Consider the following 18,411-nt stretch of genomic DNA (forward strand, 5'->3'; position numbering starts at 1 on the left):
CCCCCTTGAATCCATTCAAGGTCCCAAGCAGTCGTTCCAGGTGCGGCAGAGGTTCACCTGCATCTCCTCCAACCTCACCTATTGCATCCGTGCCGAACAAGCGTAGACTTGGCGATCGTTTCGCCGAACACCTCCGCTCAGTCCGCATTAACCAACCTGATCTCCAGGTGGCTCAGTACTTCAACTCCCCCTCCCATTCCCAATCCGACTTTTCTGTCCTGGGCCTCCTCCATGGCCAGAGTGAGGCCCACCGTAAATTGGAGGAGCAGCACCTTATCTTTCGCTTGGGCAGTTTGCACCCCAGTGGTATGGAAACATAGAAAATAGGTGCAGGAGTAGGCCATTCGGCCCTTCGAGCCTGCACCGTCATTCAATGTGATCATGGCTGATCATCCAACTCAGTATCCTGTACCTGCCTTCTCCCTGATCCCTTTAGCCACAAGGTCCACATCTACCTCTCTCTTAAATATAGCCAATGAACTGGCCTCAACTACCTTCTGTGGCAGATAATTCCACAGATTCACCACTCTCTGTGTGAAAAAAAGTTTTTCTCATCTCGGTCCTAAATGACTTCCCCCTCATTCTTAAACTGTGACCCCTTGTTCTGGACTTCCCCAACATCGGGAACAATCTTCCTGCGTCTAGCCTGTCCAACCCCTTAAGAATTTTGTAAGTTTCTATAAGATCCCCCCTCAATCTTCTAAATTCTAGCGATTACAAGCCGAGTCTATCCAGTCTTTCATCATATGAAAGTCCTGACATCCCAGGAATCAGTCTGGTGAACCTTATCTGCACTCCCTCTATGGCAAGAATGTCTTTCCTCGGATTAGGAGACCAAAACTGTACGCAATACTCCAGGTGTGGTCAAACCAAGACCCTGTACAACTGCAGTAGAACCTCCCTGCTCCTATACTCAAATCATTTTGCTATGAATGCTAACACACCATTCGCTTTCTTCACTGCCTGCTGCACCTGCATGCCTACTTTTAATGACTGGCGTACCATGACACCCAGGTCTCGTTGCATCTCCCCTTTTCCTAATCTGCCACCATTCAGATAATAGTCTACTTTCCTGTTTTTGCCTCACATTTATCCACATTAAAGACAGGCTTGAAATTAAACCCCTGGTCAACTCGTCCCTTCCCACCCGTACTACCCCCTCTCCGGGCACTTTCCCTTGCAACAGCAAGAAATACTACACTTGTCGCTTTACCTCCCCCCCCCCCCCCCCTTGACTCCATTCAAGGTCCCAAGCAGTCGTTCCAGGTGCGACAGAGGTTCACCTGCATCTCCTCCAACCTCATCTATTACCATATAACCATATAACAATTACAGCACGGAAACAGGCCATCTCGACCCTTCTAGTCCGTGCCGAACACATAATCTCCCCTAGTCCCATGTACCTGCGCTCAGACCATAACCCTCCATTCCTTCCCCATCCATCGGCTGCACTATTGCATCGGCTGCACTAAGTGTCAGCTGATCTACATCGGTGAGACCAAGCATAGGCTTGGCGATCGTTTCGCCCAACATCTCCGCTCGGTCCCCATTAACCAACCTGACCTCCCGCTGCTCAGCACTTCTACTCCCCCCTCCCATTCTGAATCCGACCTTTCAGTCCTGGGTCTCCTCCATGGCCAGAATGAGGCCCATCGTAAATTGGAGGAGCAGCACCTCATATTTCGCTTGGGGAATTTGCACCCCTGTGGTATGAACATTGACTTCTCAAATTTCAGGTCGTCCTTCCTGTCTCCTCCCCTTCTCAGCTCTCACGCAGCCACTGGCTCCTCCTCCTCCTCCTCCTCTCTTCTTCCCCTCCCACCCTCACTTTAGCCTGAACAAGGGTTTTGCCAGAAACGTTGCCTATTTCCTTCGTTCCATGGATGCTGCTTCACCCGCTGAGTTTCCCCGGCATTTTTGTCTTCCTTTGAAATTAAATCTCCGGTTTTTCCCCGAGACATATATCATTGCAGATTTGTTGACCCATCTCATCCTCCTATGTACGCCTATAAACCTCAGATGCTGTGGTGTCAATGTTTTGTAGGACATTGTAAATGTAGGATATCAGCTTCTGTGTATCTGCATGTCTATTCAAACACTCACCCAGTTGCCTGGACCTGCAGAGGAGTAGTCTTGCCTGTATGTTCTCACATAGTCCCTAACTTTGAGGTGTCTGAAAACATTATTGGTGTTCAGATCGTATTTCTCCTGCAATTCTTGGAAGGAGGAACGATTCCTCTTCTGATAAAGGTCTCCCACACTGTTGATTCCTTTGTTCTTCCATTGGGCGAAAACACCATCTAAAGTAGTGGGTTTAAAAGAGGGATTGTTTGCAATAGGAAGAAGTAGAGACATGCCTCTCAATTTGAGACTGAGCTTCAACTGTTTCCAGATACAAATAGTGCCATGTATTATAGGGTTATACTCATACATTGACTTATTCGGGGATATTGGAGACGGGACAATGGAGCCTATGGAGAAAGGCAAGCAATCTTCTCTTTCCATTTTTAGCCAGTTTGCCTGTTGGTACCAATCATCCCGCCAGAAAATTATGGTTTTAATATTTGTTGCCCAATAGTAAACGAGGAAATTGGGAAAGGCTAGTCCTCCATTCTCTTTGCATTTGCACGGGTGTCGTTTATGTATTCGGTGGCATTTGTAGTCCCAATTGAAGTTAGTAACAATGGAATCATATTTTTAAAGTAAGATATGGGAAGATATATCGGTATTGTCTGGAATATATATAAAAGCCGTGGGAGAAAATCATCGTTACGGCATTTAGTCTGCCGAGGAGGGAAATAGGCAATGGTTTCCAAAGTTGAATGTACGTATGAAGTTTACTGATTAATGGAGGGAAATTTGTTTTGAACAGAAGGGAATGTTTTCTGGTAACGTAATCTCCGAGGTATCTGAGTTTACCAGTAACTATTCTAAAGGGGAACTGTTGGAACTGGGTGACGTCTTGCTCGTTTATTGGCATAATTTCACTTTTATTCCAATTGATTCTGTAGCCAGAGAAGCAGCCGAATTGATCTATACTGGCTAGTAGATTTGAGGATACTGGTTCGGGGGTTAGTAATGTACAAAAGTACATCGTCTGCATACAGGGAAATGTTGTTGATAGTGTGTTTAGTATTGTATCCATAAATGCCTGAGTGGGACCTAATACTCTCGGCAAGAAGTTCTATGGTTAATACAAATAGCATCAGGGGAAAGAGCGCATCCTTGTCTATTGCCCCATAATAGGTAAAACATAGATGGAAGTATTTGATTGGTTAATACTCTAGCAGTCGGATTATAGAAGCTTCAGCCATGAGATGAATTTCTCGCCGAATTAGAACTTTTCCATCGCTGTGAAAAGATTCAACTTGGTCGAAAGCTTTTCCCGCGTCCAATGCGATGATTGTGAAGTCTTATTCGGTATTCTGTGTGAATAAATGATATTAAACAGGCGTCTCAGATTTAAAAAAAATGAGTGTCGTTTAGGTATGAACCCGGTTTGATCTGAGTGTACATGTTTGTCAATGACTAGGCTGAGTCTACGAGCCAGAGTCTAGGCTAAAATCTTCTGGTCAGTATTTAAAAGGGCTATTGCTCTATAAGATCCCGGCTCTTCAAGGTTTTTATCTTTTTTAGGAATTAGTGTGATAATTGATTCCGCTACAGTGTGCGGTAAGGTCTGGTCTTTGAACGCTTGGGTATAAAAGCTTTGTAGGCGTGGGGGAATTATGTTGTTAATCTTTTTTGTTAAATTCATTATTGAGCCCGTTTGGGCCAGTAGTTTTTCCATTTTTCAATGACTTAATGGTCTCAAATGTCTTTTATTGTTATCTCTGCACCCAACTCCTCACGTTCAGTCTCACTGAGGGAATGGAGATTGCACTTATACAGAAAGGTCTTCATCGTCACTGAATCAGATGATGTTTGAGACGAGTAGAGGGTTTGATAAAATTGTTGAAATCTTTCGTTAATATCTTTGGGCAGTGAGAGCAGTTCACCTTTTTCTGATCTGATTTTATGTGTGGTGCGACCATTCTCTAGTTTACAAAGTGGTCTTGCTAAACGTTTATGGGGTTTATCTCCGATTTCAACGTGGTTTTGTTTGCTGTATTGAAATGCCCTACTGATTCTTGCCGAGAGTATCTGATTTAATTTGAATTTGAGCGCAGCTATCTTATTGTGTTTTCTCGTGGTCGGGTCAGCAGTATTTTCGAAGTCTAATTGTTTTATTTGTTTTTCAAACTCCAATTGTTCTGCCCTATTTCTCTTATTCTGTGATGCTTGGTATGAAATGATGCAGCCTCAAAGAAGATTTTGTCTCAAAGAAGATTTCCATCTGTGACTTCAGGTAGTCACGAAACCCAGCCTCAGCGAGTATTTGTGGGTTAAATCTCCAGCACGGCAGTCTAGTTTTATTAGTAATGTTTAATGTATCATTGCTAACTGTCACTGTACGTGGGTGTTGTCACTTGCGGTTGGAGCACCAAAGCAAATTCCTTGTATGTGAAGGTACACAAAATTGCTGGGGAAACTCAGCGGGTGCAGCAGCATCTATGGAGCGAAGGAAATAGGCGGCGTTTCGGGCCGAAACCCTTCTTCAGACTGATGGGGGGTGGGGAAAGAAAGAAAAAGGGAGGAGGAGGAGGAGCCCGAGGGCGGGCGGATGGGAGGGTGGGAGGAGACAGCTAGAGGGTGAAGGAAGGGGAGGAGACAGCACAGGCTAGCCAAATTGGGGGAATTCAATGTTGATGCCATAAGGACGCAAGGACCCCAGACGGAATATGAGGTGCTGTTCCTCCAATTTCCGCTGTTGCTCACTCTGGCAATGGAGGGGACCCAGGACAGAGAGGTCGGATTGGGAATGGGAGGGGGAGTTGAAGTGCTGAGCCACCGGGAGGTCAGGTAGGTTATTGCGGACTGAGCGGAGGTGTTCGGCGAAACGGTCGCCCAACCTACGCTTGGTCTCACCGATGTATGTGAATACTTGGCCTCATTTTGATCTGGTATTTTATTTAATTCACATGTTTAATCGATAATATTTTATTATTAATGTTTACTTTTTTATGTGTCATTCCGAACTGTCACTATATGTCATTTTCACTTGAGGGCGGAACACCAAGGCAAATTCCTTGTATGTGAATACTTGGCCAATAAACGTATTGTACATTCATTCAATCATTCCTAAATAAATATGAACGATCTCTTGCGGACAATGCTGGAAAGTATTACGCACGACAATCCTCCAAACCCTAGTGTCCTCATCGCTCTAAAACTCGCACGGGACCACAATCTTGAGAAAGACATTTGAAAACCTCAAGAAAGAGTTGGCACGGACACTCAATGAAGGTAGACATCTCTCCCCCTTATCTGTGGAATGAGCTTCAAGTGAAGGTAGTGGAGGCAGGTTCATTTTTATTATTTAAAAATAAATTGGATAGTTATATGGACGGGAAAGGAATGGAGGGATATGGTCTGAGCGCAGGTATATGGGACTAGGGGAGAATACGTGTTCGGCACGGACTAGAAGGGTCGAGATGGCCTGTTTCCGTGCTGTAATTGTTATATGGTTATACCCCTCTCTCTCTCCCCCTCTCTCCTCCTCTCAATCTTCTTCTCTCTATCCCCTCTCTCCCCTCCTCCCTCTCTCCCCTTTCTCTCTCCCCCTTCTCGCTCTCCGCTCTCTCTCCACGCCTCCTTTCCCTCCCCTTCTCTCTCCCCTTTCTCTCTCTACCTTCTCTCTCTCCCTCCCTTCCCACTTATCTACCCCCTCTCTCTCCCCCTTATCTACCCTCTTCTCATTTTCTTTCCCCCTTCTCTCCCTCTGTTCCTCTCTCACTAAAACCAAATTTAAAGTAAATGAAATTAATGTAACTAAAACTACACTAAAACTAAAATTATAACTAATCTAAAACGGAACTCACCTAAACTAAGCTAAGCCAAACTATCTCCCCATTTCCCTAATCATGATTATATTTTATACCAATAAAAAGCAACAAAACACACAAAATACATCTTAACATAAACATACACCACAGTGACACCTCCACTGTGATGGAAAGCTAAAAAAAAATCAATCTCTTCCCTTCTTTGTCCTCCCGTACCTTGCCTCGTACCTTGCCTTGACGTACGATCTTGGCTCCCGTAGCCGGCGGTCAGTCCCTCCGCATCAGGGCGATCAAGCTCCTGCATTCGGGGGGGGAGGGGGGGTCTCAGCTCTCCCGCGCAGGGCGATCAGACCCCGGGTCGGGACTGGTCGAAACCTTCTGCGCCGTTTGGAGCTACTGACATCGCTCTACCCGAGACTGCGAGCTCCTCGATGTTGAAATCCGCAGGCCGCAATTGTCGCGTCGATTCCAGCAAAGGGATCGGCTCCGATGGTAAGTCCACGTCCCCGGGGCGGGGCTCAAGGTCAGTCCCGTGCGAGGCCACCAGCTCCAAAATGTTAGGCCACAGAGCGACCGGCGATACGACCCGGAAAACAATCGCATCTCCGGCAAGGTAAGAGTTGAACAAAAAGTTCCCCCGAGCACCTCCGCCAACTCCCACATAAAACAAATCACAGAACATTAACACAAACTTTGACAACACACTAAAAATAACAAAAATAAGATGAATAGACAGACAGACCGTTGGCAAGGCTGCCATCGTAGACGGCGCCACCTGGTGGTCTTTTATTGAAAACTACACTAACACTAAGTTAAACTCAAACTGAAGTAGAACTAAACTAAATTAATATTAAACTACAAAAAAAACGCTCTCTATCTCCCCTCTCTCACTTACTTTCTATCTTCCCCTCTCTCCCATCTCCATCTCCACCTCTCCCCACCCCCCCCTTCTCTCTACCCCATCTCTCACTCTCCCCTCACCCCTTCTCTCTATCTCCCCTTTCTATCTCTCCCCCCTCACTCTCGCACCCCTCCCCCTCCCGCATCTCTTTGTACACCCCTCCCTCTCTACACTGCCCCTTTCCCTCTAAACTACCCTCTCTCTCTCCCCTTTCTCTCTCCCCTTCTTTCTCTCCTCTTTCTCTCTCTGATCTTCCCACACCCCACTCCCCCCTCTCAACATCCCCCTCTCCCTCTCTCCCCCTTTCTCTCTCTCCCCCTCTATCTCTCTACACCCCCTCACTCTCTCTCCCCTCCCTATCTACAACCCTCCCCTCTCTCTACACCCCTCTCTCCCCTTTCTCTCCCCCCTCCTCTCTCTCCCTCCCGCTTTCCCTATCCACCCTCTCCCTTTTGAAACCCCCCTCTCTCTCTCCCCCCCTCTCTCTACACACCCAATATCTCTCCCCCCCTCTCGCTACACCCCTCACTTTACCTCCCCCCCCCCCTCCTCTCATTCTCTCTCTTCCCCCTTCTCTCTTACAAATACTGAACTATAAATGTCCTTACTTAGCAGAAGAGATTCCTTCTGGATTTCTGGCCTTGTACGTCTTGGCATTTCGAGCCACCTGTCATGGTCCCGAACATTTTGAAGCTGGGGGCGTTTCTAAGAATCTTTGAAGGCTTCTAGCTCGAAAATTAGAGTCGGAAATCGAGAGTACAAGTAAGAGAGTGAATCCCCCTCCGCACTGTCCCCTCACACACACTGCTCCCGGGGGGGGGGGGGGCAGACACACACGCACACACTCCTCCCGAGGGCCACACACTCACTCACACACATGTACGCGCACACACCCCCCACACACGCTCACCCCTCACACACACGTAGGCGCACAACCCCCCCCCCCCACACACACAAACGCACGCCCCTCTTACACACACACGCACACACACATACAAGCACACATGTACACGCACGCACACACACATGCACGCACTCCTCCCGGGGGTCACACACGTACGCGCACACCCCCCACCATGCGCTCACCCCCCACACACTCACTCACACACACAGTGAAGCTCCGTCCGCAATATCGTTTAAACATTTGCTTATTTGCTACAGAAAAGAGCTCAGTGCCTTTAACAAGTTACTACCAAGTTGCTCTCGCTGTCCTTGCCCTGTGTATCAACAAGCATGGTGTGTCCCCCCGAGCTATCTCTGCGATCGAAAATGCAATTCAAGATAATTTATATATGCATAGAAAAAAATTGGATGTTGGTAAGTTCGCTTGGAATCTATCACTCTCACACGCTTACCTCTCCCACACACACCTGTCTCACCTCTCTCTCACAAACACTTCTCAAGCACACACACACACACACACACACACACACACACACACACACACACACACACACACACACACACACACACACACACACACACACACACACACACACACACACACACACACACACACACACACACACACACACACACCTCTCTAATGCAGGTACAGCAGGCAGTGAAGAAAGCGAATTGCATGTTGGCCTTTATCGCAAAAAGAGTCGAGTAGGAGCAAAGAGGTCCTTCTGCAGTTGTACAGGGCCCTAGTGAGACCACACGTGGAGTATTGTGTGCAGTTTTGCTCCCTTAATTTGAGGAAAGCCATTCTTGCTATTGAGGGAGTGCAGCGTAGGTTTACCAGGTTAATTCCCGGGATGGCGGGACTGTCATATGCTGAGAGAATGGCTTGTACATTCTGGAGTTTAGAAGGATGAGAGGCTATCTTATTGAAACATATAAGATCATTAAGGGTTTGGACACGCTCGAGGCAGGAACCATATTCCCAATGTTGGGGGAGTCCAGAACCAAGGGTGAGAATTTAAGAATAAGGAGTAAGCTATTTAGAACGGAGATGAGGAAACACTTTTTCTCACAGAGAGTTGTGAGGCTGTGGAATTCTCTGCCTCGGGTGGAGGCCGGTTCTCATGCGATACTTTCAAGAGATAGATAGGGCTGTTAAAGATAGCGGAAGCAGGGGATATGAGAAGAAGGCAGGAACGGAGTACTGATTGTGGATGATCAGCCATGATCACATTGAATGGCGGTGCTGCTCGAAGGGATGAATGGCCTGCTCCTGCACCTATTGTCTATTGTGTCTCACACGCATCTCTCTCACACCTTACGCTCACACAAGTCAAGTCAACTATATTTGTCACAAACACATACAAGGTGTGAAGTGATGTGGAAGTGATAATGCCTGTGGGATTGTGCAAAACAACAGAACAGACCAGAACAGAACCAGTATTAACATGAAAAAAATTAAAAGACACACGCTACAGTAAATTAGTCCCTGGTGAGATAAAAGTTTACAGTCCTAATAGCCGGTGGGAAGAGACTCCGTCTCGTCCTCTCTGTTTTCACAGCGTGACAGCGGAGGCACTTGCCTGACCTGAACAGCTGGAACAGTCCGTTCCTGGGGTGGTAGGGGTCCTTCATGATCTTGCTGGCTCTGGATCTGCACCTATATAATAACCATATAACCATATAACAATTACAGCACGGAAACAGGCCATCTCGACCCTTCTAGTCCGTGCCGAACACATAATCTCCCCTAGTCCCATATACCTGCGCTCAGACCATAACCCTCCATTCCTTTCCCATCCATATAACTATCCAATTTATTTTTAAATGATAAAAACGAACCTGCCTCCTCCACCTTCACTGGAAGCTCATTCCACACAGCTACCACTCTCTGAGTAAAGAAGTTCCCCCTCATGTTACCCCTAAACTTCAGTCCCTTAATTCTCAAGTCAAGTCAAGTTAAACCTCCTGGTTTAAACGTCCTGCAGAGGGGCGGGGGTGAGTGTAGTTCCCATAGTGTGTTCGGCCGAATGCACTACTTTATGCAGAGCCTCCCTGTCCTGGGCAGAGCTGGTCCCAAACCAGGTTGAGATGTTGCCGGACAAGATGCTTTCTACAGCCCCAGAGTAGAAGCATTGAAGCATCCTCAGAGAGACTCTGAATTTGCTCAGCTGCCCGAGGTGGTAAAGGTGCTGCCTTGCCTTACTCTCCAGTGCGGCAGTGCATGTTGTCCATATCACATCCTCTGTGATGTGGACTCCCAGGTATTTGAAGCTGCTCACCCTATCCACAGTAGCTCAATTTTTCTCCAGTTGTGTGTATGTACTCGGATGTTGAGACTTTCTAAAGTCCCCAATCAGCTCCTTAGTTTTAGTGGCATTCAAGAGGAGGCTGTTGTCCTGACACCAGAGTGCCAGGTCAGCCACCTCCGCCCTGTAGCCTTCTCATCGTTATCAGAGATCAGGCCCAGCACCGCATTGTCATCAGCAAACTTGATGATGGAGTTGGAGCTGAACCTGACCACACAGTCATGTGTGTACAGGGAGTACAGTATCAGACACTCTCCATCACCCACACCTCTCTCATATACAGCTCTCTCTCGCACACCCACACTCACGTACTAACCCTCTCTCGCCCCTCACACTCCCCTCTCTCATCTTCTCTTCCCCCCTTCCTATCTCCCCTCTCTTTCTCCCCCCCCCCCCCCCCCCCCCCCCCCCCCCCCCCCTCTTCCCTTCTCTCTCTCTCTCTCTCCCAGACACAGCAGCAATGAGTGTACTTGGCCTGCAGTGTGCCTCCCCGAAATCACCCAGCATCCAGAAAGTTGTATGTCAAATCTTGAAAGTTGTTGGTCAGGACGGGACAATTGGTAATATCTACAGCACAGGATTAGCGGTACAGGTAAGATATATATAATAGAGATATCAGGTAAGATATATATAATAGAGATATCAGGTAAGATATATATAATAGAGGTGGGAGAGGGAGGAGGGGGAGAGGAAGATGGAGAAGGAGAGTGAGGGGAGAGGGAGGGGAATAGGGAGAGGGAGGGGAATAGGGAGAGGGAGGGGGATGGGGAGGGGGAAGAGGGAGGAGGGAGGAGGGAGGAGGGAGGAGGGAGGTGGGAGGAGGGAGGAGGGAGGAGGAGGAGGGAGGAGGGAGGAGGGAGGAGGAGGAGGGAGGAGGGAGGAGGGAGGAGGGAGGAGGGAGGAGGGAGGAGGAGGAGGGAGGAGGGAGAGAGGGAGAGAGGGAGCGAGGGAGAGGAGGAGAGGGAGAGGGAGGGAGAGAGGGAGAGGGAGAGGGAGAGGAGAGGAGAGGGAGAGGGAGGGGGAGGGCGAGGGAGAGGGAGAGGAGAGGGAGAGGGAGAGGGAGAGGGAGAGGGAGAGGGAGAGGGAGAGGGAGAGGGAGAGGGAGGGTGAGGGTGAGGGTGAGGGTGAGGGTGAGGGTGAGGGAGGGGGAGAGGGAGAGCTCTCTAGTAGTGTGCTGTATCTTTAAACTAAATTAAATCTCCAATCCAAGGAAAAGAGGGAAGACAGAATGAGAGAGAAAGAGAAACGGATGGGGTTGGAGAGGGGAACCGGGGGCTCACTTGAACTAGTCATAGAGCCATAGAGTGATACAGTGTAGAAAACAGGCCCTCCGGCCCAACTGGCCAATAATGTCCCTGCTACCCTAGTCCCACTTGCCTGCGCTTGGTCCATATTCCTCCAAACCTCTCCTATCAATGTACCTGTCTAGCTGTTTCTTAAACGATGGGATAGTCCCAGCCTCAACTAGCTCCTCTGACAACCTGTTCCATGCACCCACCATCATTTGTGTGAAATAGTTACCCCTCGGAGTCCTATTAATTCTTTCCCCCTTCACCCTCTTCCCCCAACCTATGCCCTCTGGTCCCCGATTCCCCTACTCTGGGCAAGAGAATCTGTGCATCTACCAGATCTATTCCTCTCATGATTTTGTACACCTCTATAAGATCCCCCATCACCTTCCTGCACTCCATGGAATAGAGACCCAGCCTTCTCAACCCCTCCCCATAGCTCACACCCTCTATTGCTGGCAACATCCTCGTAAATCCTTTCTGAATCCTTTCAAGTTTGACAATATCTTTCTGTAACATGGTGCCCAGAACTGAACACAATATTCTAAATGCGGTCTCACCAACGTCTTATACAACTGAAACATCTCCCAACTTCTAAACTCAATAGTCTGACTGATGAAGATCAAAGTGCCAAAAGCCTTTGTGGCCACCTTATCTACCTGTGACTTGGCTTTCAAGGAACCATGCACCTGTACGCCTAGATCCCTCTGCTCTACAACACTACCCAGAGGCCTACCATTTACTGTGTAGGTCCTGCCCTTGTTTGACGTCCCAAAATGCACACCTAACTCTTTTCCGTATTAAATTCCATCAACAGTTCCTCAGCCCACCTGGCCAATCGATCCAGATCCTGCTGCAATCGTTCACAACCATCTTAACTATCTGCAAAATCACTCACTTTTATATCATCATCAAACTTGCTAATCTTGCCCTGTATGTTCTCATCCAAATCATTGATGTAGATGACAAACAGTAACGGCCCCAGCACCGAACCCTGAAGCACACCACTAGTCACAGTCCAGTCTGAGAAGCAACATTCCACCATCACCCTCTGCTTCCTTCCATGGAGCCAACTTGCTATCCATTCAGCTATCTCTCCTTGGATCCCATGCAATCTAACCTTCCATAGCCACCTACCATGAGGAAACTTATCGAATGCCTTACTGAAATCTATGTACACAACATATACAGGTCAATAGACAATAGGTGCAGGAGTAGGCCATTCGGCCCTTCGAGCCAGCATCACCATTCAATGTGATCATGGCTAATCATCCGAAATCTGTACCCCGTTCCTGCCTTCTCCCAATATACCCTGATTCCGATATCTTTAAGAGTCCTATCTAGCTCTCTTGAAAGCATCCAGAGAACCGGCCTCCACCGCCCTCTGTGACACCGAATTCCACAGACTTACCACTCTCTGTGAGAAAAAAGTGTTTCCTTATCTCCGTTCTAAATGGCCGACCCCTTATTCTTAAATTGTGGCCTCTGGTTCTGGGCTCCCCCGACATAGGGAACATGTTTCCTGCCTCTAGCGTGTCCAAACCCTTAATAATCTTATATGTTTCAATAAGATCCCCTCTCATTCTTCTAAGTTCCAGCGTATACAAGCCCAGCTGCTCCATTGTCTCAGCATATTACAGTCCCGCCATCCTGGAATTAACCTTGTGAACCTACGCGGAACTCCTCAATAGCAAGAATGTCCTTCCTCAAATGATGGGACCAAAACTACACTATCTGTAATAGCCCTTGCCCGTCCAAATACCTGTTTCACACCCATTAGAAAACTCTCCAGTAATTTACCAACTGCGGATCTTAATCTCTTCGGCCTATATAGTTCCCAGCATTGTCCCTGCAGCCCTTCTTGAAACGTACTGCCCCTGTGCTGTATCTGTCGACTAAACAAAATCTCTAAAGCAAGGAGAAGTGAGGAGGAGGAGGGACAGGGAGTGGGAGAGAGAGAGACACAAACAGAGAGGGAGAGACGGAGGGAGAGATAGAGGGAGACAGTGAGCAATAGTGTCCCACACAGAAACACACAGACTCGCTCGCAGACTCGCTCGCAGACACACACACACACACACACACACACACACACACACACACACACACACACACACACACACACACACACACACACACACACACAGACTCGCACAAACACGGACACTCACACACATGCTGACACACACAGACACACATAGATACACACACACACACACACACAGACTCGCACAAACACAGACACTCACACACACACACAAATACACACACTGCCACACACACACACACACACACAGATACACACACAGATATACACACAAAGTTACACACAGTTACACACACAGTTACACACACACAGTTACACACACACTCACACACACACAGACAGATACACACAGCTACACACGCATACAGTACATAGATACACACATAGAACATATACACTGCGGGAGGGAAGGGAGCGCTGCACTGCAGGAGGGGAGAGAACGGGGAGAGGAGGGAGAATATGAGTATCTGTACCTGTGGGAGACACTTTACACAGACCTACTTCCATATGTCACTGTATCAAAATGTGTCTCTCTCAAACACACATGCTGTGTACAGAAAATCACTCTCCCCGTCACTTCCCCACTGATAAGGTCCCACATAGGAGATTAGTGGGCAAAATTAGGGCACATGGTATTTGGGGTAGAGTGTTGACATGGATAGAGAAGTGGTTGGCAGACAGGAAACAAAGAGTAGGGATTAACGGGTCCCTTTCAGAATGGCAGGCAGTGACTAGTGGGGTACCGCAAGGCTCGGTGCTGGGATGGCAGCTATTTACAATATACATTAATGATTTGGATGACGTAACATTAGCAAATTTGCAGATGACACAAAGCTAGGTGGCCGTGTGAACTGTGAGGAGGATGCTATGAGAGTGCAGGGTGACTTGGACAGGTTCGGGGAGTGGGCAGATGCATGGTAGATTAAGTTTAAGGCGGATAAATGTGAGGTTAAACACTTTGGTAGCAAACATAGCAAGGCAGATTACTATCTAAATGGCGTCAAGTTGGGAAAATGGGAAGTACAACGGGATCTGGGGGTCCTTGTACATCAGTCTATGAAAGTAAGCATGCAGGTACAGAAGGCAGTGAAGAAAGCGGATGGCATGCTGGCCTTTATTACAAAAGGAATCGAATATAGGAGCAAAGAGGTCCTTCTGCAGTTGTACAGAGCACTAAATGAGACCACACCTGGAGTATTGTGTGCAATTTTAGTCCCCTAATATGAGGAAGGACATTCTTGCTATTGAGGGAGAGCAGCGTAGGTTTACAAGGTCAATTCTCGGGATGGCGGGACTGTCATATGCTGAGAGAATGGAGCAGTTGGGCTTGTACACTCTGGAGTTTAGAAGGATGAGAGGAAATCTTATTGACAAATATAAGAGTTACAAGGGTTTGGACACGCTAGAGGCGGGAAACATGTTCCCGATGTTGGGGGAGTCCAGAACCAGGGGCCACAGTTTAAGAAGGAGTATTTAGAACGGAGACAAGGAAACACTTTTTCTCACAGAGTGGTGAGTCTGTGGAATTCTCTGCCTCAGAGGGCGGTGGAGGCAGGTTCTCTGGATGCTTTCAAAAGAGAGCTAGATAGGGCTCTTAAAGATAGCGGAGTCAGGGGATATGGGGAGAAGGCAAGAACGGGATACTGATTGGGGATGACCAGCCATGATCACATTGATCATGTGGCCTCCTCCTGCACCTATTGTCTCTCTACCCTCTCTCTCCCCACTCTCACTCTCCGTTTCTCTTCCCCTATCTGTCTGCCCCCTCTTCCCTCATCTCTCGCCCTCTCTCTCCCCCCTCCCTCCCCCCTTCCCCTCTTCACTTCTCGCCCTCCCTCCCAAACGTTGCCTCCTTCTCTCTCCTCTCTCACCCTCCCCCTTCTATATCTCTCCCCGCTCTCTATCCCCCCCCCCCCCCACTCCTCTCCCCCTTCACTCTCTCTCCCAGGCCTTATCCGTGAGTCAAGATATGATACCCAACAACACATGGGACCGCAGTATTTCTATCGATCGGTTATTAAACGCTTCCAGAGATGGGGAATTTAAAAATCCACAGACAGCATCTCAAGTAACCCCCTCCCTTGAAGGGAAATCATATCTAAACGTGGAGGTTACGTGTAAATATGATATTAGTAAGTGCGGCGCTCCTTCTTCTCCCCTCCCCGCCACAGTGCAGCGCTCCCTCCCCTCCCCTCCACTCCTGCAGTGCGGCGCTCCCTCCTCTCCCCTCCACTCCACACAGTGCAGCGATCCCTCCCCTCCCCTCCACTCCTGCAGTGCAGCGCTCCCTTCTCTCCCCTCCACTCCCTTGCTGCAGTGAGGCGCTCCCTCCCCTCCCCTCCCCTCCACACAGTGCAGCGCTCCCTCCTCTCCCCTCCACTCCCTTGCTGCAGTGAGGCGCTCCCTCCCCTCCCTTCCCCTCCCCTCCACACAGTGCAGTCCTCCCTCCTCTCCCCTCCACTCCTGCAGTGCTGCGCTCCCTCCTCTCCCCTCAACTCCCTTGCTGCAGTGAGGCGCTCCCTCCCCTCCACACAGTGCAGTGCTCCCTCCTCTCCCCTCCACTCCTGCCGTGCGGCGCTCCCTACTCTCCCCTCCCCACCACACAGTGCGACGCTCTCACCCTCCTTTATGCTCCTCATTTACTCTCTCCCCCTCCAATCTCTCCTCTCTCCCCCAGATTACGTGTAAAGATGATATTAGTAAGTGCGGCGCTCCCTCTTCTGCCCTCCCCGCCACAGTGCAGCGCTCCCTCCCCTCCACTCCACTCCTGCAGTGCTGCGCTCCCTCCTCTCCCCTCCACTCCCTCGCTGCAGTGAAACGCTCCCTCCCCTCCCCTCCACACAGTGCAGTGCTCCCTCTTCTCCCCTCCACTCCTGCAGTGCAGCACTCCATCCTCTCCCCTCCACTCCCTTGCTGCAGTGAGGCGCACCCTCCTCTCCCCTCCACACCTGCCGTGCGGCGCTCCCTACTCTCCCCTCCCCACCACACAGTGCGACGCTCTCACCCTCCTTTCGCTCCTTCATGCTCCTCATTTACTCTCTCCCCCCTCCAATCTCTCCTCTCTCCCCCAGGTAACCTGACTCTACCCCTCGTACTCCCCGCACATATTGAAGTCTCTCTCAAGGTCCAGGACGAAGTGAAAAAATCGTTCTCTGACCGGACTCTGGTACAAGTCCCCAGTGGGAGTTCCCTCCTAGAAGCGCTGGAGGAGGCAGAGAAGCTCCTACCAACGAGATTCAGGTAGGAGAGAGGGGGGGGGGGTTGTGGGGGAAGAGGGGTTAGACACAATAGACAATATGTGCAGGAGTAGGTCATTCAGCTCTTCGAGCCAGCACCGCTATTCAATGTGATCATGTCTGATCATCAACAATCAGTACCCCGTTACTGCCTTCTCCCCATATCCCCTGACTATCTTTAAGAGCCCTATCTTGCTCTCTTGAAAGTATCCAGAGAACCGGCCTCCACCGCCCTCTGAGGCAGGGAATTCTACAGATGCACAACTCTCTGTGAGAGCAAGTGTTTCCTCATCTCCGTTCTAAATGTCTTACCCCTTATTCTTAAACTGTGGCCCTGGTTCTGGACTCCCCCAACATCGGGAAAATCCACAGACAGCATCTCAAGTAATCTTCTCCCTTGAAGGGAAATCATATCTAAACGTGGAGATTACGTGTAAAGATGATATTAGTAAGTGCGGCGCTCCCTCTTCTGCCCTCCCCGCCACAGTGCAGCGCTCCCTCCCCTCCACTCCACTCCTGCAGTGCAGCGCTCCCTCCTCTCCCCTTCACTCCTTTGCTGCAGTGAGGCGCTCCCTCCCCTCCCCTCCCCTCCCCTCCACACAGTGCAGTGCTCCCTCCGCTCCACTCCACTCCTGCAGTGCAGCGCTCCCTCCTCTCCCCTCCACTCCCTTGCTGCAGTGAAACGCTCCCTCCCCTTCCCTCCACACAGTGCAGTGCTCCCTCCGCTCCCCACCACTCCTGCAGTGCTGCGCTCCCTCCTCTCCCCCCCTCCCTTGCTGCAGTGAGGCGCACCCTCCTCTCCCCTCCACACCTGCCGTGCGGCGCTCCCTACTCTCCCCTCCCCACCACACAGTGCGACGCTCTCACCCTCCTTTCGCTCCTCCATGCTCCTCATTTACTCTCTCCTCCTCCAATCTCTCCTCTCTCCCCCAGGTAACCTGACTCTACCCCTCACACTCCCCGCACATATTGAAGTCTCTCTCAAGGTCCAGGAAGGAGTGAAAAAATCGTTCTCTGACCGGACTCTGGTCCAAGTCCCCAGCGGGAGTTCCTTCCTAGAAGCGCTGGAGGAGGCAGAGAAGCGCCTACAAACAAGATTCAGGTAGGAGAGGGGGGGGGGGGGGGGGGGTGGGGGGGAAGAGGGGTTAGACACGATAGACAATATGTGCAGGAGTAGGTCATTCAGCTCTTCGAGCCAGCACCGCTATTCAATGTGATCATGTCTGATCATCAACAATCAGTACCCCGTTACTGCCTTCTCCCCATATCCCCTGACTATCTTTAAGAGCCCTATCTTGCTCTCTTGAAAGTATCCAGAGAACCGGCCTCCACCGCCCTCTGAGGCAGGGAATTCTACAGATGCACAACTCTCTGTGAGAGAAAGTGTTTCCTCATCTCCGTTCTAAATGTCTTACCCCTTATTCTTAAACTGTGGCCCTGGTTCTGGACTCCCCCAACATCGGGAAAATCCACAGACAGCATCTCAAGTAATCTTCTCCCTTGAAGGGAAATCATATCTAAACGTGGAGGAGATTACGTGAAAGATGATATTAGTAAGTGCGGCGCTCCCTCTTCTGCCCTCCCCGCCACAGTGCAGCGCTCCCTCCCCTCCACTCCACTCCTGCAGTGCAGCGCTCCCTCCTCTCCCCTCCACTCCCTTGCTGCAGTGAGGCGCTCCCTCCCCTCCCCTCCCCTCCACACAGTGCAGTGCTCCCTCCGCTCCACTCCACTCCTGCAGTGCTGCGCTCCCTCCTCTCCCCTCCACTCCCTTGCTGCAGTGAGGCGCTCCCTCCCCTCCCCTCCACAGTGCAGTGCTCCCTCCTCTCCCCTCCACTCCC

At 49.8% G+C, this 18,411-nt stretch overlaps 1 long non-coding RNA gene across 1 annotated transcript; it reads left to right on the forward strand.

Annotated features, from left to right (window-relative positions):
* Positions 1 to 5,202: 5,202 nt before the first annotated feature.
* Positions 5,203 to 18,113, forward strand: LOC116970160. Its single transcript, XR_004411038.1, has 6 exons — positions 5,203 to 5,346; positions 7,399 to 7,548; positions 7,948 to 8,103; positions 10,451 to 10,593; positions 15,286 to 15,447; positions 18,103 to 18,113. It is a non-coding gene; the product is annotated as an uncharacterized LOC116970160 (long non-coding RNA).
* The last annotated feature ends 298 nt before the right edge of the window (positions 18,114 to 18,411 follow it).

This window comes from Amblyraja radiata, unplaced genomic scaffold (assembly GCF_010909765.2).
Source record: "Amblyraja radiata isolate CabotCenter1 unplaced genomic scaffold, sAmbRad1.1.pri scaffold_590_ctg1, whole genome shotgun sequence".
Classification (NCBI taxonomy): domain Eukaryota; kingdom Metazoa; phylum Chordata; class Chondrichthyes; order Rajiformes; family Rajidae; genus Amblyraja; species Amblyraja radiata.